Here is a 25,686-nt window from a genome sequence, read left to right on the forward strand (position 1 = left end):
GAGTTGGTGATGGACAGGGAGGCCTGGCGTGCTGCAATTCATGGGGTCGCAAAGAGTCGGACACGACTGAGTGACTGAACTGAACTGAAGTCTCTGTCTGATTTGAAGAAGCTCTCCTACCAGTGCGTTCAATCCCTCAGTTTTTGTTTGTTTGAAAAAGCCTTTTTTTTTTTTTGTTTTTTGTTTTTTTTTTGATTTTTTTTTTTTTGAAAAAGCCTTTTTGTGGGTTTTTTTTTTTTTTTTTTTTTTTTTGAGTTTATTCTGAAGGCTATTTTGTCTGGGTATAGAATTCTGGGTTGAAAGTCTCCTTCAGTACTAAAATGGCCAGATCACTGTCTTCTTATTTGTATGTCTTTTGAAAAGAAGCATGCTGTACTCAGTGCTTGGTCTCTGTTGAAAACTCCTTAAAAGATATCATCTTGACATTCAGAAGATTGACATATAAAAGTCGCTATATTTAAAATGCATCACCAACAAGGATCCACTACATAGCACAGGGAACTCTTGCTCAGTGTTATGTGGCAGGCTGGAAGAGAGGGGAGCCTGGGGGAGAATGGATACATGTACATATAAGGCTGAGTCCCCTCACTGTTCACCTGAAACTACCACAACATTGTTCACTGGCTATGTTGTTGTTTTCAACATGTTCGACCCTTTGTGATCCCATGGTCTGCAGCTCTCCAGGCCTCTCTGTCCCTTATCATCTCCTGGAGTTTGCCCAAGTTCGTGTTCATTGCATCAGTGATGCCATCCAGCTATCTCATCTTTTGATGCCCTCTTTAGTTCTTTTTCACTTTCTGCCATTTCATTGGCTATACTCCAGTGTAAAATAAAACATAAAAATAAAAGTCATATAAGCTACAGTGAACTTTCCTTGTTCATACAACATTTGACCTCCCTGGATTTTCTGATTCCAAATTCAGTGTTGTTGTTGTTTTTTCTTTAGACCAACTCATCTTTACTCTTGTGCTTTTTTCAAGATCTGTAAAATTCTTTTTGCTTTAAAATTCTATGATTATTGACTGATGGAATATAAAAATTAGGGCCTTTTTTTTTAAACAGACATGGACTTTATTATTTTCTGTCCATATTTTGGATGTTTTCATTAGCAAAGTAAGCTGTACCAATTTTGAGACAATTATTGTGCACACATGGAGATAAGGAAAAGGATGAATAATTTCTTTTAACTGCTTTACCCCCCTGTGTGAACAAGAGGCTGAGATGAGTGAGTGCAGGGGGCACACAGAGTAGTATTTCCAGCTGCCTCCCCACATTTGATGCATGAAAAGGAAAACAGACTCACATTGGCATTTGGGAATTAATTCATGGCTACAGAGGAATGCAAGGTAGAGGAAACCCCAACCCCCTATCCCTGCAGTTAATAAATTTGCGTGCAGATGAGAGAGAAGGCCAAGCTCTAAGGCCAAACCCACAAAAGCTGTTTCTGATTGTTACCAGGCTAATTTCTCCTCAGTTTCACGATCATGAAGCATTTTCTAACAACTCTATCTCATTATTCTCTTCTAAGGGAACTCACTATGTGAAGGGAACATGGACTGCCTTGCAGGTACAAGGGCAGTCAATGTCTTTCATGAGTCCATCTCCACTCACTGCAGTACTAGGGCCTGAGACTATTTAAGCTAAAGCAGATACTAGGTATGATGATGATAATTTTTTTAAAAGTTCTTTTCCATGGTAGCTCAGAGAGTAAAGAATCCGCCTGCAATGCAGGACACTTGGGTTTGAGCCCTGAGTCAGGAAGATCCCCTGGAGAAGGGAATGGTAACCAACTCCAATATTGTTGCCTGGAAAATTCCATGGACAGAGGAGCCTGGAGGGCTACAGTCCATAGGGTCCCAAAGAGTCAGACAGGACTGAGAGGCTAACTTTCACCTTCACAAAGATTCTATACCATGATCCTTTCAGTGGCTTTAGAATCGAAGTGATGAGCAGAAATATTGGGTTTGTCACTGATGCAACATTCCTCTAAAATGAAATACACAACTGGAGGTCAGGTATGTGGGTTGATACTGATTTTACTCTCTTAATTGACAGTATTGTCAATAACTAATGACCTAATTTGCATTGCAGAGGATCAGAAAGGAGGGAATAGAGAAATAGCCTTTTTCAGTTCTGTATTTCATGAAAAGTATAAAACTGTTAGTGAAATATATGACTTTTAGACTGTTGTTCTAACATACACAAACCCATTGCAAATGTTTCAATTCAATCAGACCAATTATTAGATGTCATGAAAATAATGAAAGGAAAAAGATGAGCTGGTTTAAATCACAAATAATGAAAAATATTAGCTGGCTTAAAATTCTTTTTCTTAACTAGTTTGTGTAACTAGAAGCAGACATGGTCTCTCCCTCTACCAGCTTTTTCAAAAGTTAGGATGTTCTGCATCTTCTATAGCTTCCCATTTTTTACATTCTGAGGAGCAGAAAAATCTATGCAATTTCAACTTTTTATTGGTCAAATAAAGACAGAAAAGTCATTTAGTAAAATATACACATTAATTAAAATATGAAGTTACGGATTAACTGAAATGATAATTGTGAGTTAACTGCTCCTTTGTCAAAGACTTTTTTTTTTTAAACCATCTTTATTGTGGAAATATACCATTAGATCATTGGAAGAATGTATTTGGCGTGTCAAATAGATAGGTATTGCTTCAACTTCCTAGGAATTTTCTTTTACTTGGAGAAATATGGAAATGAGAATGTAAATTGTGGGCTTATATGAGAGACAGGAGGATCAAAAGAAAAATAAAAGATTAAAAATAAAAACAGGGCTAATAAGTATTCAGTACTCAAGTATTAAAAAACTCCCAATTACAGGGGAAAAAATTACTCAGTTTTTTACACCAGAATTATATTAAGCTCATGCAATATTTTATGATTAACAGCAGCAACATAAAAGCCTTCTGGGATGTTATGTTTGTCGAGTGGGAGGTTAAATCCTACTCAGAAATAAACATGAAATTAACAAGAAGCTCCATGCAATCCAGTCCCAGTGCTCTGGCCTTCGAAAGAAAGGGTAAATTAGCAATGTTTTTTTGTAGCTTCTAGCCTTGCAAATGGTTAAAAATATTTCTGAAGGAAAAACACCCAGCAGAAGCAACAGGGTCACCAGCCCGCGGCACTGTCTCGGCTCCCCCACCCTCCCCCAACCATCATGGCCGGCGCGTTTCCCCGCTCTTTCACCTCCGCAAATGAGCACCCTGTTCTCCAACCCGCAGTACATCTGTTGTACAAGCTTCAGATCAGAGCGTGGAAGCAGGGGCTAGTGCCACCCACTCTGGGGCACTTGCTGCTCCACCAACTGTCAGCGATCGTGTGGTGTGTTTTCTCCTCTCCCCGTCTCCCAGTTCATGCATTTCTGGAAGTTAGCTGACAGGTAAAGATGATGAAATTCACCCAAAAGTGAAATTCGCCAAAATTCACCTCCCACAGTGCATGCCGCTCTTTGCCATTCTTTAGAAATGAACAGAGAACCTAAAGAAAAATATCAAAATAGGAAAAGCGTATCATAGCACTAGAAAACCTGAAAATGGAACCCGTGGCCGCCTTACCAGTTCAGCCTGAACATCAGACATCCATTCACTCATTCAACAGATACTTACAGGCTTGACTGTGCAGAGCTGATGTTTAAATAGATAGGTCTCAATAGAAATAATGAATATTAAAGTACAGGTGAATAGGCAGCAATAAATGATGAGTTTCATTATATTACCATACTGTACTTTTTTGTTGTTGTTGTTGAAGAAGATTTTTTTTTAATTTTATTTTATTTTTAAACTTTACATAATTGTATTGTACTTAAGGGCTGAAATCATGTCTTGTTTTTGCAGATTTGATCTTTTCCTTGCTCTCAATGATGAGTATTTCAGCATGTATAAGAAATAATGTCATACATCACTATCCGATGACATAGGGGCGAAAGGTGAAATGGGAATAGGAAAGAAAGGTCGCGTTTCTTAGACCATAGCACCTAAATGGGATGAAGCACAGCACTGGATAGGCTGAGATGACGGGAGATTATTGGCAGAAGGAAAGACACAGCCTTGGAGAAAGTAGACTTGCCCCTGTTTGTGAGGTCATTAACGTGGCCCATCTCAGGGACAGATGAAGCCCCTAGAAGGTCCCTGGAGAAGCACTAGAGACTTCCTAGCTCGTACTGGAGTGGATAGTGACCATGCATGGTTCACGACCTACTTGACTATTTTCATCCATTTTGATGATCTGCACTAGAGTTGAGTTTGGACTGACCTGCATACGGAGCAGCAGAAATGGAAGAGAACTTAGGCCTTCTTGATATGCAATCTGTTTATTGTAAGTATGACACCCAGAGAAATGGGATAACTTGCCCATGGTCATAGAGCAGATGAGGAATAGCTGATATTTAGAATGCAGATTTCTCACAAACTAGTCTTTCTTTTCCAAAAGGCTCCTTCACAAGGGTCTTTGACTAAGTGACTCAACACCCCCTGCCAATTTGGGATTAAGTTTGGCAAAAATGTAAGCATTTAGTTGTGTCATTTAAGAAATGTCTTGGAGTTCCAATATATGTAGACCACCCTTTTGCTTATTCCTTAGCTTAGGTCACATCCAGAAGTGTGCTGGAGCTGTTTGTTCCTACTCGCTAGAGCCGATTGTTGAATTTCCAGCAGCTGTGCAAGTCAGATGATGTCATATCAGAAGCTTGATATCCGCCCACCCTGAGGGGAGGGTCTTCACCAGGGTCTACACCATGGCATCCATGCTGAGAAGCTGGTTGTCAAGCACTTGCCAGCGCATCACTGGTTACATCAGTTGCTGAATCTATAATTGGATAAAATATGTGCTACATTAATTTCAAACATTCACTCGATAGACCAGCTCTCTCCAGCAATAGCATAATAGTCTGAACATAATTACCACACTTAATAAATATTAAATAATATGAGCCATCGTATTCTTTTCTCCCTGGGAGTCACTTCGAGCACCCTGTGACCTTCCCACTTGCATCATAAAAAGCTACAAGTTCAAGTCAGCATCATCTGGAAGTCTTGGTCTTTAAAAGCGTATGTGCCTACTCAGTTTCTCAGTGCTATAAACTGCTAGAATTAGGATGTTTACAGTCATAAATCTTCATCTCAGAGCTAGTCCCTTGCCTTCCTGAAAATCTGAACCTACAGACCACGCCAGAGTTGAAACGAGTTCCTTAAGGGAAGGGAAGACCACTAACTGCTTCCCACACACACCTGCCCCAGTACCGGGCAATAAGCCACTCGAGACAGGTTCATGCCCTGTTTACACAGAAGGTCTAGTCTTACCTGCTTTCTTAAAATTGCTATGTGGTGTAATTTTTGGTTTATAATTATGTATGCTGAGTGATCTTGAATCACTACATCTGCTAAATCAGATGATCTGGTCTTTTTCATAGAAGGAACAATTTGAATTCACCATAAAATAGTAGTTCAAAGGCAAATAGTAGGTAGTGGTGGGTGGCTTTTTAAGTCTAAATGTTTTTTCCTATTTGATTTACTTAATTGAGTTAATGGGTTCTATGATCAGCTGAATAGTCCGGTAGCTAAAGTCATCATTAGCTATTTTCTTGGCTAACCCAATAATGACCCTTAAATTGTCTCCAGTATTTCCAATTACCTTTGAAAAACATGTGGAATGTCAGAAGCCCTAATAGGAAACATATATGATATGATGTTTATTGGAAATCTACTAGGAAAACTTGTCATTTTCACAAAGTCTTTTTAAGTATCAAGCGGAAATGGTGAAACAAATTATGAAACAAAAACAGATAAGGATCTGAAGAGAGGATTTTGTTTTTAGGAATACTGGAATCAGCGGGTACTGGAATGATTTAGAAATCCTTTAGCCCAATCATTTCATTTTATGGTTGAGAAAACGAAGGCTGGAGATGATAATTACCTTATAAAGATAACATAGCTAATGAATGGCAGCAAAATTAGAGCCCATTTTTTTTCCCATTGAAAAGTATATTTTTTGTACATGTCTATTAAAAATATGCTTTGCTTAAGAGGCACTTAAACTTCAAATTCCAAGTGGTTTAAGCTTTTCTTTCTTCCCTTTCTCTCTTTCTCTCTCTCTCACTCTCCTCTTTCACATAAACATAAATTGCAATTCATTTGCAGGATCATTTTCAAAGCACTGAACTAGATGCTGAGGATGAGATGGAACGATAGAATATCAGCATGACGGAAACTCAGTTCCTACCCTCACTTTGCAGCCTGGTGAGGATGGTGTGTGTCTGACAGATGGTGTAAGGTAGTAAACAAGAAGAATTAGGAGTTGGAGCAAAATTGCTGAGTGTGGGTTGAGTATGAAAGTACCTTTAGGTTCTAAGGTGGATCATTCGTGTTGTGACATAGGCTGAAATCTCACATGTAGGCAATTCCTCATTGGAATAGGCAGTTCGGGCTCCCATCTTGGGGTTTTGTAATTTTTTTCTTGGTGTAGTAAAATTCAGGGAAAATTATTTTTGTCAAGCAAATTCACAAGAGAATAACTGACTGCACCTAACCTTATCTTGTTAAATCACAGTGTGGAAAATCATTGCCACAGGGTCTGGAATACCTGTCAGCTGGCCATCACACTCTCTACCCTGCAGTAAAATCTGTGAGCTGCTCGGAGCACTGCATATGTGTTATTTATCTTCGGATGCCCAGCACCGAGTGTGATGTTTGTCACAGTGATGGTGCTCAAGAAATGTATAGTGAATGACCGAATAAATGAGCTAACTACCAGAAGGCTGCTTGTTAAGCATGCTGCTGCTGCTGCTAAGTTGCTTCAGTCGTGTCTGACTCTGTGCAACCCCATAGACAGCAGCCCACCAGGCTCCCCCGTCCATGGGATTCTCCAGGCAAGAACACGAGTGGGTTGCCATTTCCTTCTCCAGTGCATGAAAGTGAAAAGTGAAAGTGAAGTCGCTCAGTCGTGTCCAACTCTTAGCGACCCCATGGACTGCAGCCCACCAGGGTCCTCCATCCTTGGGATTTTCTAGGCAAGAGGACTGGAGTGGGGTGCCATCGCCTTCTCCGTTGTTAAGCATAAATCCAGCAAAAAGAGTTGGATGGTTCTAAGAAAGGGGGTCAGATCACAATTATAAGTGTACAAAGAGACTGTGAAGGATCTTCACTACACCATCTGCATCCAGTCATCTCAGAGACAATTATCAGATCTCTGACTCGATATTCTGAACCATGATGTATGATTCCTCCACTCTCAGAGAGAGTGCAGTGCTCCCTTTTCGGCTCCTAGAGACAGAACTGGAGGTCTTTTTCTGGTCTGTGTCTGGTCATGAGGCCCACTTCTAGATTTCAGGCTGCATTGGGTTTAGGTCAGAGAACATGACAAAGGATGGACAAAATAGTGAACTCTCCACTAGTTCAGTGATACTTCAATTTTAGATGTATTTTCCAATCTGTCAGCTGCTAAATGGCAACCCATTCCTGTATTCTTGCCTGGGAAATCCTATGGACAGAGGAGCCTGGTGGGCTACAGTCCATGGGGTTGCAAAGAATTGGACACAACTTAGCAACTAAACAACAACAAATTGACTTTTCAGAGTCTTCAAACAGCTACTCTGTGCATCCTGCCACATTCCACATGCCACATGGAATCTTTGTTCTCTGACCAGGGATCAAAACCTTTCCCCCTGCATTGGAAGTGCCGAGTTTTAACCACTGGACCACCAGGGAAGTCCCCAGACTTCCTAATTTGTTTACATTTTGTCCCATCTGCTATATTATTTTCTTTCTTTTCTTCTCTCTCTCTAGATAGATAGTTTTCTTTCCTGAATCATTAAAAACTAAGTTAACATTATGTTTGTTTTATAACTACTTCATTATGTTTCCTACAAATGGAGGCCATTCTATACAACCATAGTACAATTATCAAAGTCAAGTAATTTAATATTGATATAATACCATTGTCTATTCCAGTCCATATTCAAATCTTTGATTCAAGATTATGCGTTTCATGTATTTTTTGTGTGTCTCTTTAATATCTTTCATTGGTAACAGCTCCTTGGTCCTTTCTTTTGTTGCCCTTGACCGTCACCATTTGAACAAGGCAAGTCCATTATTTTGAACATCCTCCAATGTGGGTTTACTGATATTTCCTCATGCTTGGATTCTGCTTGTGAATTCTTGGCAGGAATACCACAAAAGTAATGTTCTGTCCTTCTCAAGGAACCATATCAGGAATCTCTTGATGTCAGTTTTTCCAAATACTGTTTTTTATTTAACTCGATTATGGTTGCATCCACCAACCTTACCCATGCAAAACTAATAGAGCCTCTGCCCAAGAACAAGTTTAGGGAAATGAGAAGCTGCTTACTCTTGCGAAAGTTCTTTCTCTTGCTTTGTTTAGGTTGGTGATTGTTTTGACCTAACATCGAGGGAATGCATTATTTGCATTCTGCCTGCAATCAAAACAAGCCTGGGTTATTCTTTTGCTGCTTGCTTGCTATTCTGAGCTGAGAGCTGTGTCAATGCCTGGGTGGCAGTGGGCCTCTCCCAGCCACCGTCTGGGCAACCACCATTATTGTGCATGCCTGTGGTACCCAAATGAATGGAGGTTGACCAGCTCTGTGGGTGGGAAGGAAAAGATTCACAAGACGACAAGGCCCCAATTTTCATGGGAAAAATGTCTATCCTAAGCCTTACTTCTGGTTCTTGAAATAGTCTACAAAAAAAGTGCTTTTTGAAAATGAATTTCAGCCAATGAGCCCATTCAAGAGAGTTCAGTTCCTGAAAGCCCTGGCAAACCCCCATCCTCTCCGTTTCCATAGCTCTGCAGTGTGTGATATCACACAAGTTATAGATGAGTTGAGACAAGTCATCAATATTTCATTCCTATATTTATAACTCCACTGAAATGCAAGTCTGACAAAGCAAATGCCCATTAAGGAAAAATAAAAAAAAAGAGAAAGACATTTGCACCAGGGTGTTTCCTGGATATATTCACACTGATGAATCGAGGCCATATCCTCAAAGAGTTTGTTATATTCAGGTCGATCCTGGTGAATATTTCCATCTCACTGCAAACTCAGCCATTATCACCCAACTTTCAAAGTTACTGGAGGGAGACGAGGAAGCAAATATAGACCTGAGCCCCTGCCAGGTGAAGAACTGTGGTCTCTACTTTCTTTGGTCCAGCATTTTAAGGCATTTAGAGGACAAATTATGGATTCATCCTTCATCGTGATTCATTAGTCTCAATATTTTGATGCACCCTTTTCAGAGACTTGAGTGCTCCAACTCAGGGCCATGAGAGTAAAAGCCTTGAGCGGCTTACATTCCTGGAATTTTTAGGTTTCTGTCTCCATAGAATCCAGATATTTCCCGCCCCCCCCCAAATTATGCATTTGACAAGTGGAGTGGAGAATCACCCTGGGCTACAGAGAAAATTCGGCAGTTCTTGTTCCTCTACTGGCCAGAAGTGCCTCAGGACAATAGAAAAAGTCTATGCAGACAAAACCATGGGGGTATATATATATTTTGAGTTAGTGCTTTCATTTTCTTTGAGCAAATACCCAGGAGTGTAATTACTAGATTATGCAGTGGTTCAGTTTTTGTTTTTTTTCTTTTTTTTGAGGAAACAGCATAATGTTCTCTAGAGTGGCTGCACTAATTCCTTCCAACAGTAAACGAAGCTTCCCTTTTCTCCGCATCTTCACAAACACTAGGTATTTCCTGTCTTTTCGATAATAGCCATTCTGATGGGTGTGAGGTAATACTTTATGGGACTTTGAGTTGCATTTTCCTGATGATTAGTGATGCTGAGCATCTTTTCACAGATCAGATAGCCATTAGTATGTCTTCTTTGGAAAAGCGGGTGGTATGTTAGATACTCTACCCATTTTTATTAGAATTTTTTGGTCTGTTGTTACTGAGTTACATATTTTGGATATTAGCTCTTCATCAAATATATGATTTGCAAGTATTTTCTCCCTCTTTCAGTAGGTTGCCTTTTCATTTTGTTGATGATTTCCTTTGCCGTACAAAAGCTTTTTAGTTTGATGGAGTACCACTTATTTATTTTTTCTTTCTTTGCTTTTGTTTTGATATCAAATCCAAAAAAATCATCGCTGAACCAATGTCAAGCCATTTACTGCCTGTTTTCATCTAAGAGTTCTGTGGTTTCAGGTCTTCTATTCAAGTCTTTTATCTATTTTGAGTGAGTTTTTCTGTGTGGTGTAAGACTGTGGTCCAGTTTCTTTTGTAGGTAGCTGTTCAGTTTTCCCAGCACCATTTATTGAAGAAACTGTCCTTTCTTCATTGTATACTCTAGGCTTCTTTGTCATAAATTAATAAACACATGTATGGGCTTATTTCTGAGCTCTCCACTCTGTTCCATTAATCTACCTGTCTATTTCTATGCCAACACTATACTGTTTTGATTACTATGGCTTTGTAACATCATTTGGAATCAAGAAGCATGATGATGCCAGCTTTGTTCTTCTTTCTCAAGATTGCTTTAGCTGTTTAAGGTCTTTTATGGTGCCAAACAAAATTTAAGATTGTTTATTCTATTTCTGTGAAAAATTATAAGTTTCTTGGGAGCTAGACATATTTTGTATATTTTTTAGTTATTATTTCTTACCAGGTCTCATAGTAATCTCTCTCACATGGTGGATACACAATAAATATTCATTGGTAGATTAATGGAGTTCTATCACCTTGCCCCCAAGATACCCTCTCCTTTACGAGAGGAGACAAATGTAGCATGGGTTGAATATTAGGTTGCCTCTTTATAGCTAATGGAATGTCCCTGAGGAATAGCACAGTAAGAGAAGGATGTAGCCCTTGCCTTTGGTAACGTGCAGACTCACACTGCCATAGCCAGGGCTGAAGAGGACATCACTTCCTCTGCATATTGGCTTCCCTGTTTGCATGAGGAAAATGCAAAAGCTTGTGTTCATGATGACGAACTCACCCTTTCCCTCTTGGAACACAAAACCATTTCCCACTTACCTGTGGGCCATCTCAGAGATCCATCCATCAGGGCTTGAGACGCCCTATTAAGCCATCCAGGCTGTCCTGAGGAGGGGCTGGCTGGTCCCCACTGTGCATTTTCCAGACCTTCATTCTTTCCACTCTAAGCCCTTCACACTGAATTTACAAATGGGTTTTAAACTAGATCACCTCAAGATGAATTTCTGTGCTCAGTCAGATGCTAGCAGTGTGTTATTTGGTTTGTGGAAAATGGGAGTTTAGTGAGGTTAATTTCTCCCTCCTCCCCACCTTAGGCTAATTATTGAAGAAACTGTTTGCAGACCTGGAACTTCTCATAATTCATCCTGCCTTCTGTTTCTTTAGAGTCGGGGCTCATAAATCTCTGTTTGTGATGACATAATCGGTTACGAGAGGAATGAGGTGGTACTGCCAGCCAAGAATTACAGCTACAGACAGACTCTAAGCAAACCAAAAGAGACTCATCCGGAGAGATACTCCCCCGCCCTTTTCTTCCCTGACTTGCAAGAGTTGATTTGTTGAAACACTCTCGTGAACAAGGGGAGCCACAACATATTAAACTAACAGAATTTGATGCCTATTTTAAACACAGACTCCCAAAACCTGATGAAGAGAATAGCAAATAAACATACCCTAAGTGGAACCAGTCGCTTCAGAATTTATTGTCTACTAGCAAATACAACATTAAAAAATATCAAATCAACATCTTTCTCTTTAGAGATCACTTAGTTTTGAAATATAGCCAAATAGAATGTAATCTTCTATTTTTAATTTCTGTTTCCCTCCTCTCTTTATAGTATCTGATTTTACATCTCTTCTGACAAATGTATATATTATGCATTCAAAAAAATTATATAAAGAAAATGAGAACCATGGTGCATTAGAACTCTAAGAACATTTAAAAGATTTAGTCCAACTCCTAATTTTAGAGATGAAGATGCATGTCTGAGAACCATTTACTGAAAGCAGGGTTAGTGTCATTGATGGTGTGGGGCCTTGGTTCCTACCCTCAGCCCAATATTTTGGGGGCTCCACTGCCCATTAGTGAGATGTCAGATGGACACACATTTCCATTCATCTTGGCACAATGCCATTAGTGGTTATGATAATTCTATTATTAGGAAAAATAACTAATATAAATATTCTTATTTTAAACTCAAAAGATGGAAATGAAACTGAGACATATTGAAGTTCATTGCATAGAACACCGGAATCATTCTACCAGCCCTACCCTCATATATATATATATATATTTTGTTGTTGTTGTTGTTGTTGTTGTTGTTGTTGCCACACTGCACAGGTTGTAAGATCTTAGTTTCCCAACCAGGGATGGAGCACATGTTCTCAGCAGTAGAAGCACGTAATCCTAAGCACTGGACCATCAGGGAATTCCTTGTCTTCATCTGTAAAGTGACTGGGTTGAGTAGCCGATCCTTGCATTCTTCTGCAACAGAAATACTCAAGAATTCGAAACCTTGCTGAATATTCTCTGTGAGGTTTGCCTTTTTCCTCTCCTGAAATATAACAATCCTAAACCTTCAATTTCCTCAAATGCAAAGCAGAGCTAATTATATTTACCAGGACAGTGGTGACAGTAAGCAAGATGATACACATAAAGCACATTTAATTCCTTGAATGGAAAGCAATGAACAGTAAACCACTTAGAGCTGCTCAAAAATAGCAGTAACTGTAGAATATAATCATCTCTGGATGAAGCATGTATGGATTAGTATTTGTTTGGTGGATTATTTTTAGCAAATGTTCCATTTCAGGTTGACTCCCCTGCCACTCAGGATGTATCAGGACTAGTCAGGATGAACTCAAGGAAACACTAGTCACTTTTAATATTTAATAAAACCATCTATTATTAGAAAGATAATTTGCTGTTGCTTTGAAAATATAAATTCCAATGCACTCCAGAACTAGGGTTTAATGGCATTTTGCTTGCCATTTGAGACTATTTATATATGTTTCCTCCATTAGGAGAGCTATGTGAGGGCCAATTATAAAGCCTTTTATAAATTTAGAACATGTTTTTCATGTATTATAATTATATTCTCCTTTATCATCTCACTTGCAAGGGTATCTGCCAAGATACTTAAAACTGATTCATGCTCTTAAATGAACCTGCCGTGGCTTGATCTTGGTATCCATTGCATAGACAGGACTGCTGCCTTTGTGGACGTGGCTTGAGCAGAGTAATCTAAAACTGACTCAACATAGCCCTGAGTCAGCTGATTATTTGTTTCGAATGTGCAAATCCTTCTGCATATAGCTAATGGCAAAGAGTGAAGTCTTGCCTTGGGAAGGAACACACAAAGCCATTGGCGTGACTTTGCTGTCGGGAATTCCTTTTAAGAAACAGAGGGGAGTACACCTGAAACTAACATAGCATTATAAATCAACTATACTCCAATAAAATAAAAAATTTTAAGGTTACACACAGCATGATTCTATTTATATGTTATTTTTGAAATAACGAAATTACAGAAATGGATAACACATCAGTGGTTGTCAGAAGTTAAGGAGTGAACTGAACAAAGAGAAATGCGAGTGTGGCTGTCAAAGGGCAACATGAGGGCTCTTTGGTGATGAATCTGCTCTGTGCCTTGACTGTATCAATGTCAATATTGTGGTTGTGATGCTGTACTCTAGTTCTGAAAGATGTTGCCATTGGGGGGAATTGGTAAAAGGCACATGAATTGTCCCCTGCATTATCTCTTACAGGTTCATGTGAATCTCTTAAGTATCTCCAAAAAATGCCAAAAATAAAAAATAAAGAAAAGAAACAGAGGGGAAAGAGAGGGTGGGCATGAATTTTTGTCTGTGTGCACGATTTTTGTTCAGCCGCTAACTTGTATCCGACTCTTTGCAATCCCATGGACTGCAGCACTTCAGGCTTCTCTGTCCTTCACTATCTCCCGGAATTTGCTCAGATTCATATCAATTAAGCTGGTGATGATGTCTAACCATCTCATCCTCTGTGGCTCAGACAGTGTAAGCAAGAGCCTGTAAGTAACAGTATCTCCACATTATTTCTCTTGCTTATCAATGCTTGCCCACCCTGAGGGAGTTAAGACAATATTGTGTAAAGAGTGGAAGTTTAAAAGAAGACTTAATGAACAAATTAAAATATTACTGAAGCAATTCCCCACTTGACTCTTTAAAGGGGATATAAACAAACTGACACCTTTCTGAAAGGGGTCAAGCAGACTGAAAGAATGTGTGTTGTCTGAGGAATAGTTGTGAAAATGGGGCTCCAAGTGTAACAAAAGTTTGTACATGGCGATGATGGATCCAGTGGGGACATGCCGTTGTTGTTTAGTTGCTCGGTCAAGCCCAACTCTTTGCGACCCCATGGACTGTAGCCCTTCGGGCTCCTCTGTGCATGGGACTTCCCAGCAAGAATACTGGAATGCGTTGCCATTTCCTTTCCCAGGGGATCTTCCCAACCCATGGATCAAACCTGTGTCTCCTGCATTGTCAGAAGGGTCCTTTATCACTGAGCCACCAGGGACATGTTAGGGGGTCTTCAAATATGTGAAGTGTTTTCAGGTGGGAAGAATGACTTTAATTCTTCTATTTGGCTCCTACAGCTACAGAAGGGCAGATGTTTGCTTATTATGAGGACATGTTTTCTAAGGACCAGGAAGATAGGAGAGATTCTGTAGACCATGAGCTCCCAGAATCAGGGGATTTGGGGCCCAGTGTGGGTGAACACAGGTTAGAGGAGGCCGATGGTGGGGGAAGGTTGGACTTGATGACCCTCAAGGGTACTTCCATCTCAGAGACACTATAATTTTAACAGAGTGGCTTTGGCTAAATGACTGTTTAGCTCTCTTGTTTGTTCACCTGTAAAATGAAAGATTGTCTCAATCACTAGCTCAGTGATTGTCACTCATTTTTTTTTCAGAATGGTATTGAATCTTCTATTTTCCCCTAAAAGGAAATCTTGCTTAGAACTCCAATGTGAAAAAAGTAGAGGGAAGTTTTCGTTCTTGGAAAAGGGGACTGAAAATTTGGATCTCTGGCCCTCAGCCTTCCCATCTCCTCCACCTCTACCTCCTCTTGGGCAGCCACTGAGCACCTCTGAGCAATCTGGAAACTAGTTTGAAAACCACAAGATTAAGTGCTTTCTAATATTCCCAGCACTGCTACAATTTTATGATCATCATATAATTCTACAACTACTCCTTAACTAGATTAATAAACACTAAAATTTATTTTTCAAACTGCTTCAGGCTTGAGGCTTAGAGAAGGGAAACTGTGCAGCGAGTGGTTAAAAAGATCTACTCCGGGGTCAGAAGAGTTTGAGTCCAAATCTCAGCTCTGTATCTCATTCGTTCTGTGACAGTGGGTACATTGCTTTGCCTCTCCAAGACTCAGGTGGTGAATATAGACAAAACACCCATTGATGGAATTTTGGAGAGGATTAAAAGAATTGTTTCTGAAAAGCTCATGTTATGTTTGAAATATGAAATAAATGTTCAAGTAGGTGGCTGCTAAGTTAATAAAAAAACCAGATTAGACTGAGCAAAATGCTTCCTGAAGCGTTCTTGCAGCTGTCTGCCTGTCTGTCTATGGCACCTTCTACTTCAGCTTACATGGCACCTCTTCTGGGGCTCCAAGCTCCAGCACTAACTCTCTTGCTTTCCTCCATATCCCTGAAGCCTTCCATCCTCAATGTTTGGAGGAAACAGTCTAACAGAAGAATACAGTTAATACACTTAATTCTTCCCTTTCTTACCTGTCATTTAGAAAGAGTTGATGTTTTCCATAATCTTAACAAATTTACAATTCAAAACCAATACAGCATTGGTAAGTAATGGATAGTTAGGGGGTTTGGGATTGACATGTCCACACTGCTATATTTAAAATGGGTCACCGAAAAGGACCTTCTGTATAGCACGGAGAACTCTGCTTAGTGTTATGTGCCAGCCTGGATGGGAGGGGATTTTGAGGGGAGAATGGATACATGAAGATTAATGGCTAAGTCCCTTTGCTGTCCACCTGAAACTATCACAACATTGTTAATCAGCTACACTCCAGTGTAAAATAAAGTCAAAAAATGAAAAAGGAAGCTTTTAAAAATGTAAGATTCAATCTTTAGTTGATGGGATTCATGAAAAAGATATTTTCTGCAGCTTTCTATTCTGAGATTTCATCGACCTTTGTTCTGAATTATGGAACCACATATCAACCCTAGCTGATTTAAAAGGTATACAGAGAAAAGCACCTGTAAATGAAAAAGAATACATAACAAACACTGTTTCATAACTTAACATACAAAACACACAAAAAGCAAATCAACACACAAAAAGCAAATCAAGGGCAAATAAAGATTTGTGGGGAAAGTCTCCCGGCGTGTGTGGGCTTTGTTTGGGTTTGGAAGGAGAGGGTAGGCGTATGCATACTTGATTGCATTTCTTCTGCCTTCTTAGAAATTTTGAAAGAAGGATGAGAGCACAAATATAGATCAAGACCGTCTGTCTAAGGATGATACCAAAGGTAAGTGTGCTTTGGGGTTTAACATACATGCTGGAGGCTCTTTACTGACTGGTTACTAGGAGACAGCATGATTCATTCCTTCCTTCTCCTCTGTGGCCAACCTCCCGTCATTTATCACCCAGCACATTGGATCAAGACTGATAGAATCTTTATAAAAAATTATGGAGTGCTCTGTTCTAGTAAGGAGGCACTAAACTGTGGAAATAAAATGATCCCTGAAGATGAGGTCTACTCAGAAAGCATCCCCACATGTACCCTGTATGCATTGACTGTTTAGGAATTTACTCCTGGTGGAGAGATAAACACAAGATTAAACAGAAACAATATCATTTTTAAAAAGGCCCACACAAGGCAACATTGACCCCTGAACCCAATATGGACAGTAAATACTGTATCTTCCTTAGAGATTTTCTCTCCAACTTTCTGAATAAATACACTTAATTGTAACCCACTGTTTCTAATTTTCATGAAATGAGACACTTAAATATTCCTTTAATAATCTTTCTAAAGAGTTGAATAACTGGAGTAGTGAAGAGTGAATTCCAAACAATCAGATTTTCCGAGATAATTATAAATTAAAATATAAATTATAAGACATATTAAGAAGTACGGTGGATTTGAATTAACATAGAAAAAGTTGGTCGTCTATACCCTGCCCACTACCTCATGGGCATCAGCTTTAATGTACAATTTGTTGGGAATTTTATATAAGATTTTTTTTGATGTGGACCATTTTTAAAGTCTTCATTGAACTTGTTACAACATTGGCTCTGTTTTTTAATTCTTGGTTTTTTGGCTGCAAGGCATGTGGGATCTTATCTCCCCGACCAGGGATCAAACTCTCACCCCTGCACTGGAAGGTGAAGTCTTACCCATTGGACCACCAGGGAAATCCCTGTTGGGATTTTTAATCAAGGAACATTTAAAGCATTTTCATAACAGCATCTTTTATTGTCAGAAATAAAGCCTAGGCAATATAAGTTTCACCTGACAGGAGAAGAAAGTGTTACTAAAGATTTAAAAAATGGTAAAGTATGCCTGCATAGGAAGGATTGCGCCGGGCGAGAGCAAGGACCAGCGGTGAGGCCGGTGCCACGGTATGAAGGGGGATGTGACAGATGCTTATTTTGCGGTATTTGCTGACGTTTTCACTCTATATTCTGCCCTTACCTTCTTTACCTGTTCAAGCAGATATCAAGATCCGTGCCTGCTGGGGATTTGCAGCAGGGAAAAAAGCAAAAATTGTCAAAATTCTCCAGTCGTTGAGAAGAGCGATGAGACAGGAGTGTCTGTGTGCATCCTCTGGGGAGAGAAGGAGGAGGTGGGAGGCCGGGGAAGCGGGGTAGCTGATCTCCCCAGTTCAGGTGCGTGAGGACCTGTTCCTTCCTCTGTGAACCACCTTGAGGCTGATGCGGGGCCTCTGGGGAGGTGGATGGGGGAAACTCTAAGATGCTCTTACCACCCCAAGCTTCACTGGGAAGCTGCAGAGCAGAGCTCACCACGTGACCCGGGGCCACGTGACACCAGTAACAATGAGGAACCGCAGCCAACCCAGATCTCACCATCAGATCCCCAGACCCTGCTCAGATGCCCTGAAGGTGATAAGGAAGCCCCAGCAGTGACTGAGTCTTTCTCTCCTCCAGCCCAGGGGCAAAAAGGACTTAGCGATGATGTGAACTTGATCGATAGACAGGAAACCACCTTGACTTTATAGACTCAGATTTATACCTGCTACTAAAGTATAAATCTTTTTTTCTGGGCATCCCAGTGAGCATGTGCTCTGAGAAAGATTGCTGGGCTCTGACCCCAGCTGCACCACTAAGTAGTGGTGTGTGACCTTGGCAAGTCTCTTAACCTTGCTGACCTCAGTTTCTTCATCTGTAAGCCTGGGCTGAGCAGGGTTTCCAGTTTCACATGGCTGCTGCAAGCACAAAGCCAAAGCATCTGAATCTCTGACACAGAGTCAAGTCAATTACCAGCTATTATAATCATCATGAATGATATTATCTAGTTTTCTTCTAGAACTTCCCCAGCTGTTACCTAAATGTGAAGGAGGGATTTATACCTTTAAAAAGTGTTTCAGTTGATACCTTAGTTATTTGTAGGTTTCTTTCATCATAGGCTTTAAAAATACACAAAAATCTCTCTTTCCCTTTTAGCCCCCTGAAGACTACTAAATTATACATTAAAACAAAACAAAACAAAAAAACCTTCAGGGAAAGAAGTTGTTCCTGGGAGAAAGAGATCTTTCCTAGATCTTCAATAGTTTCTTGAATCCTGACTAGGGGCAGTGCCTCCTGACAGCCAAATGGGAGTGCCAGCTCTGGAGGTAGGAAGTCCAGCCAACTCTATTCTTCCATCCAATGGGAATGAGATTTCTGATACCCAAGGATTCAACAGGATCCTTAGGGTCTTGAAACACATGCCAGATAGGGGAGGGAAAATAATTCTTTCTTATTAATGACATATATGGGAGTGCTCTGAGATGAGCTGGATTAATTCTGTGGGAATTTGTGTTCAGATGGATGCAGCAGTCTATGAACTGACTTACACTGGAAGGACTGCTTATGAATGAACCTGTATTGGATTGTTGCGACAAGAGGCAATGGTTGTGAGTAAAATAATCTTGTGATTTGCTTACAAATTACAGAATTGCTTGAGTGGGACTGAGGGCCCTGCAGACAGCTCCCGGGACACCACAGTCCAGTTTCAGCCGCTGACCTCTAAATAAGTAGAAAGCTAACCGGCTCTATACCTGGTGGCATGAACTTCCTGGGTAGGTGTGGTGCAGGGGGACAGAGGTGGGCAAGTGTGTGCCAACCCCATCTGCAACAGCACGTGTGTTCACTGATGTCTCTTCATTCATGGATTGGGGGCCTCCTTTCCCTAAGTGGCCCATTCTGATGACACAAACTACAGGCTCCCCAACTCTGCACACACGGTCAGACTCTCTTAGTGCACCCCACCTCCCTCCAGTCCTTTACCTTCCCCATAGCTCTTGACCTTTAGCATCTCCTACTTGGCGCCTGCTGAAAGCACAAAGTCTGATGTCTTGAGTCTTGACCTATAGAACTGCCCAAGGTCTCCCTTTCCCATCACATAAAATATTCCACAGTCCAGGCCTGGGGAACACAGGGTCAGCCCACCTGCCTCTGCACGGATCTCATGCTGTTCGGTCAAGGAAAATGTACTCAGAGCAATCCTGTCCCTCAAGGTGTGAGGCTGGGCCAGGTCCCTTGGAGGATACAAAGGCTTTTTCTCCCTCCGTGGAGTTAGATGATGGCTACAGGACAGGGCGTCTCTGTGGCAAATGGCACAGAAGGGTTAAAAGAGATCCAGGTTATTGGAGGCAGGTGCGGGCAGAGAGCTCCCAGGTAGGAGCCTCAAGGAAGACTCTGGGATCTGGAAAGGGAAGGAGAATTGTGGCTGTGTGGGTCAGGTTAACAGGCTGAGGTGAGGCTTGGGATAAAAAAGTGAGTATTTGGGAGGCTTTAAATCTGGGTCTGAGGTTCCCTCAGAAAACTAGCTGGGAGACAGCAGCTGAGTGGGAATGAAGATGTTTTACTCTTTTGCATTCTTTGAAAACAGTATTCTCTAGAAGTAGCTCAATAATGATCCTTGAAGTCAATTAAAAAAATTTTTTTTAAATTTTATTTTATTTTTAAACTTTACATAATTGTATTAGTTTTGCCAAAAGAATAGTCATGGAGCATGGTGGAGTGCGGGCTCAAAGAGCAGAAGCCCCAAACCCACTGGGACTTGAATCCTCTCCTGATGCTGCTGTTACAGTTTACCATGAAACGGGAAGCCTAAAATGAAAGAAATGTATTTGCTGACACTCTTGAGGTTCCAAAGTCCAAAGTTGGTATTACTGGGTCAAAATCTAGCTCCCTCCTCAGGTTTAGGGGTGAATGGGTGCTTTGTTCCTCCAGCTTCTAGAGGCTTCGGCACTCTTTGGCTTATGGTTGCATCAGGGCAATCTCTGCCACGTGGTCACATCGCCTCCTTTGTGTGTGTCCCTGTGTGTGTGTCACTGTGTGTGTGTGTGTGCGCGCGCGTGTGCGCGCACGTGCGTATGTGTAGACCCTCCCTCTGCCTCCCTCTTACAAGGAAACATGACTACATCTAAGGCACACTGGGCAATCCGGAATAATCTCTCCATCTCAATATCCCTAAATTAACCACAACTGCAAAGACTATTTTTTTTGCCATAGAAAACATTCTATTCTAACATAGGTAACATTCACAGGTTCCAGGGACTAAGGCGTAGATATTTGGGGGAACTACTTTTCAACCGATCACAGGACTCATTTTTATACAGGCTGTCCTGAATTTCTCAGCAGTTATGCAGTTGTGCTTTGCTGACCCAAAGCAGTTCTACCCTTCCCCAAGTGCCCCTGTCCCATTCAGACCGCTGGCCTAAATCTAAAAACTAATGCAGACCCCACTTGGCAAAGTTCTGTTCTCAAACAAAACCTTTCCAGGTCTTACGAACTTCATTAAGAAATGCAGAGAAACAGATCAGAAGCTCTTTGTAGACAATTGGGTCTTATTGTGCATAAGAAAGTGGAGAAGCTCTGTAACGGGATGAGCTTTCGGAAATGCCTTTAGAAATCTAAATACAAAAGCTTAAAATGGTCTAGGGCTTCCTGGGTGGCACTAGTAGTTAAAGAACCCGCCTGCCAATGCAGGAGATATAAGAGACCAGGGTTTGATCCCTGGGTCAGGAAGTTACCCTGGAGTAGGAAATGGCAACCTGCTCCAGTATTCTTGCCTGGAAAAGCCTGATGGGCTACATCCATGTGGCTGCAAGGAGTTGGACACGACTGAGAAAACTTAAAAAAGAGTAGTATTATGGTTTGACATTGATTTCTTACCCCCGTCTACCAGTTTTCACTTATGCCTTTGTTCCTTGCTTTCTTTATTTTAATGTATTCTGTTGCACAATTGTAAAAAGGAGCCCAAGCTGTGCATTTCAGGGTCATGATTGCAAGTCTTTAAGAAGCTAAAGCCCCCATCTCTGACCGTATGCTTTCTAATACCACCCAAGGTGTGCCCAAATTGCCCACAAATGCACAGTCTGTCAGATCTTATGGCTCAAATGAAACCCACTTCCACAGTAGGATGAGGAGGGAGGGGAGCTCTCCTGCTCTTTGCATCAGCACTTGTCCTCTGGAAATGCTGAATCTTGACACTGGAAGAAAGTGTAAAAATGATAAATTTGTCACCTAATATGGACCACTGCACTCACAGGACTGCAACTCCTTACATTAATGGAGATTAGGATATAGCTTTTTTAATTTGGAGCCTCATTACACAGTATAAATAAAAACAGAGCCCCAACTATATCATCTTTAATTGCCTCTAGACAGAATGCTGATTGTCTGCTGAAGTCTTGGCCATGTGTTTCTGGGGAGCCAGCAGACTTCGTGACTTGCTTTGAAAGCAAAGGCTGAAAAGATGTGTGGGCATCATTAAGAAAGGGCAGAGCGGGATGCCTATGGTCCTTCCAACGAACATCGCAGTTGAACAAAATGTGTGAACAGAAACATGGCAGTGTGAAAGTGAAGACTTTCCATGAGTGAGGTTGAGAGGAGGCTGTCCATTCACCCACTCTGAGAGTAAGGAGCCATCCCTCCACTTCTATTGGGTTGGACAAAATATTTGTTTGGGTTTTCCGCAAGATGTTCCAAGAGTTTGAAAGTAGCCACAGTTTTCACTCTTGGCCTGGCAGAGACCCAAAGAGAGATGCTGGTCCTCAAGCTGTGATAGCTGTCTTTTAGCATCCCTTGGTACAACTGATTAAAGCGATTGATCGATACCAAAGTTGAAGAAAAACTAGTGTGGGTATGTTACAGACGACATCCCATGAATAAATAACTCAGATAATGGCATTTGTCTTACTATCAAGCTCATCCATAATTTAACAAGAATAATACCCATTAAAAGAACACCTAGAATGATCTCTGCCAAAATAAAGAGTTAATTGGTCTCTATCTTCTGGGAAGTCTGTCAAACAAGATAGGGAAGGGAAAGTGGCTCCCTACCAATATAATAATACATGTAAAATAGCACCTACACCATGCCCTCATCTGCTGGAGACTTTCTTTCAATAGCACTTCAACTAGCATCTTTGGGATCCCAGTTCTATAAGTCAATAGAAGCTTTTAGAGAGGTCTTTTTTCTTCCAAGTAGGGATCAAATCTGTATCCCAGAAAAATATAAATAAATATTTATATTTATTTGATATCACTGCTTTAAATAAATTAATTCATGGAGCCCTGGGTATAGAGAGTATAAATAAGTTCCTCCAGGGATTGAAATGTTTCTCTAATATAAATGAAACACTACACGAGTCACTTCTTTCCATTCTGGCTGGTACGGTCTTCGGTTACAAATAGCTAACGGTGTGTCATTCAGGTGACTCCAAGGTTTAGGGGTGGTCAAAAAGGCAAGAGAAATCAGGACCCAGTCTGGGATGAGAGTAGTGACAAGATGATTCCCCAAAAGGCCAGCAGATAGAAACAGTGTGACCAGGAGCCAAACTATCTATTGAAAACATGGTTCCTGCTTCACAGCTGAAGAAATTAGGCTATCTGATGGAGTTGGGAGCCTAGTCAGCAAGTTTATACTGACTTGATGGCTTCTAAATTTTGATGCTAGTCGTAGACCACGTTGTGAAGCTTGATTATTACAGGGGAAAAAAAGGATGACATCTTTGTCAGAGTGTTGATGGGCATCAGCTTTTGGGTCACCAGTTGACCTGTCATTGGGTTTCTTTGAGTCCTTTAGAGTCACATGGATAAGGTTGGAGCGTGTAAAGATCGCTGTTAAAACTTATCATCTCCAAAGACCTATTGGGGGAAAAACCTTGTCTTTCAAATAATGGCCATGCTTATACTGACTCAGTAATTGCTGTATAAAATAAACTTGAGTATGTTCCTAATGTCCTCTAGAGACGCTGTAAGTACCGTTTGCAAATATTTATGGTTTGCAATCAAACAGGAGTTGAGGCCATAAATCATTACCCCGAATATAATATTTTTGTTTCATGAAAGTCTGAGCTTTCAACCCCAAAGCAACAAATCAGTCCACTTCTTATTGAGCCTGTCACAGCCCTATCCTTGAGTGCGGCCACATTTATTACCGTTGTCAACTGCCTCATGTGGAGGAACAGGAGAGGAGGGGAGGGGAATATCAATATAAACTGACAAGCAGTGCTTGGGGGAGGGGTGGCCTGGCTGAGAGGAGAGGTAACATGACATGGAGGCTTCACCTCAGGGTCACATTTTTGATGGCCCATGTGTTGATGTGGTGATCAAGTTTCCATGTCACCAAGAATCTGGCTGTTAACTGTCACCATAGCTGAGAGGCTTGACATGAGGGCAAAGTGCTCACAGGAGTTGGAGGCTGAACTTTCAGCCTTTGGACTGACCCTTGAAGCACTCTGGGCTCCTCTGAGGACAAGCTGGCTTCTTAAGGAACTACATTCTTTCGTCTTCCAAGGGAAGTTGGAGGGACCAGAGAGGCGTAGGTATTAGTTTGTTTGTGGAAGAAGGATTTCACCACTAGAGATTTATCTTTGACAGATTTGATGAAACCTTAAAAATGTTTCTTCTAAAATAAGAAACTGATGCTTTCACTCTAGTGAGGAGATCATGGTGTGGACAGCGACTTTCAGGGGGTCAGTTCAGTTCAGTCACTCAGTCGTGTCCGACTCTTTGCAAACCCATGGACTGCAGTATGCCAGGCTTCATTGTCCATCACCAGCTCCTGGAGCTTGCTCAAACTCATGTGCATCGAGTCAGTGATGCCATCCAATCATCTCATCCTCTGCTGTCCCTTCTCCTCCTGACTTCAATCTTTCCCAGCATCCGGGTCTTTTCTAGTGAGTCAGTTCTTTGAGTCAGTGATGCCATCCAATCATCTCATCCTCTGCTGTCCCTTCTCCTCCTGACTTCAATCTTTCCCAGCATCCAGGTCTTTTCCAGTGAGTCAGTTCTTCGCATCAAGTGGCCTAAGTATTGGAGCTTCAGCCTTAGCATCAGTCCTTCCAATGAATATTCAGGACTGACTTCTTTAGAATGGACTGGTTGGATCTCCTTGCAGTCCAAGGGACTCTCAAGAGTCTTCCCCAACACCACAGTTCAAAAGCATTGATTCTTCAGCTCTCAGCTTTCTTTATAGTCCAACTCTCACATCCATACATGACTACTGGAAAAACCATAGCTGTGACTAGATGGACCTTTGTTGGCAAAGTAATGTCTCTGCTTTTTAATATGCTGTCTAGGTTGGTCATAGCTTTTCTTCCAAGGAGCAATTGTCTTTTAATTTCATTGCTGCAGTCACCATCTGCAGTGACTTTGGAGCCCCCCCAAACAAAATCTGTCACTGTTTCCATTGTTTCCCCACTGATTTGCCATGAAGTGATGGGACCAGATGCCATGATCTTTGTTTTCTGAATGTTGAGCTTTAAGCCAACTTTTTCACTCTCCTCTTTCACTTTCATCAAGAGGCTCTTTAGTTCCTCTTCGCTTTCTGCCATAAGGGTGGTATCATCTGCATATCTGAGGTTATTGATATTTCTCCCAGAAATCTTGATTCCAGCTTGTGCTTCATCCAGCCCAGCATTTCACATGATGTACTCTGCATATAAGTTAAATAAGCAGGGTGACAATATACAACTTGAATGTACTCCTTTCCTGATTTGGTACCCAGACTGTTGGTTCTTAACCTGCATACAGATTTTGCAGGAGGCAGGTAAGGTGGTCTGGTATTCCCATCTCTTTAATAATTTAACACGATTTGTTGTGATATACACAGTCAAAGGCTTTGGCATAGTTAATAAAGCAAAAGTAGATGTTTTTCTGGAACTCTCTTGCTTTTTTAGTGATCCTACAGATGTTGGTAATTTGATCTCTGGTTCCTCTGCCTTTTCTAAATCCAGCTTGAACATCTGGAAGTTCACGGTTCATGTACTGTTGAAGCCTAGCTTGGAGAATTTTGAGTATTACTTTGCTAGCATGTGAGATGAGTGCAATTGTGGGGTAGTTTGAACATTCTTTGGTATTGCCTTTCTTTGGGATTGGAACAAAAACTGACTTTTTCCAATCCTGTGGCCACTGCTGAATTTTCCAAATTTTCTGGCATATTGAGTGTAGCGCTTTCACAGCATC

The 25,686-nt window shown here is 41.0% G+C and overlaps 1 long non-coding RNA gene across 1 annotated transcript in view; it reads left to right on the forward strand.

The window, feature by feature from the left end:
• The first annotated feature begins 4,251 nt into the window (after window positions 1–4,251).
• LOC129626215 (uncharacterized) overlaps window positions 4,252–25,686 on the forward strand; it is a 124,749-nt gene continuing 103,314 nt past the window's right edge. The window contains exon 1 of the long non-coding RNA XR_008701833.1: window positions 4,252–4,337. This is a non-coding gene — a long non-coding RNA (uncharacterized LOC129626215). The remainder of the gene's footprint in view (window positions 4,338–25,686) is intronic.

This window comes from Bubalus kerabau, chromosome 13 (assembly GCF_029407905.1).
Source record: "Bubalus kerabau isolate K-KA32 ecotype Philippines breed swamp buffalo chromosome 13, PCC_UOA_SB_1v2, whole genome shotgun sequence".
NCBI classification, from domain to species: Eukaryota; Metazoa; Chordata; class Mammalia; order Artiodactyla; family Bovidae; genus Bubalus; species Bubalus kerabau.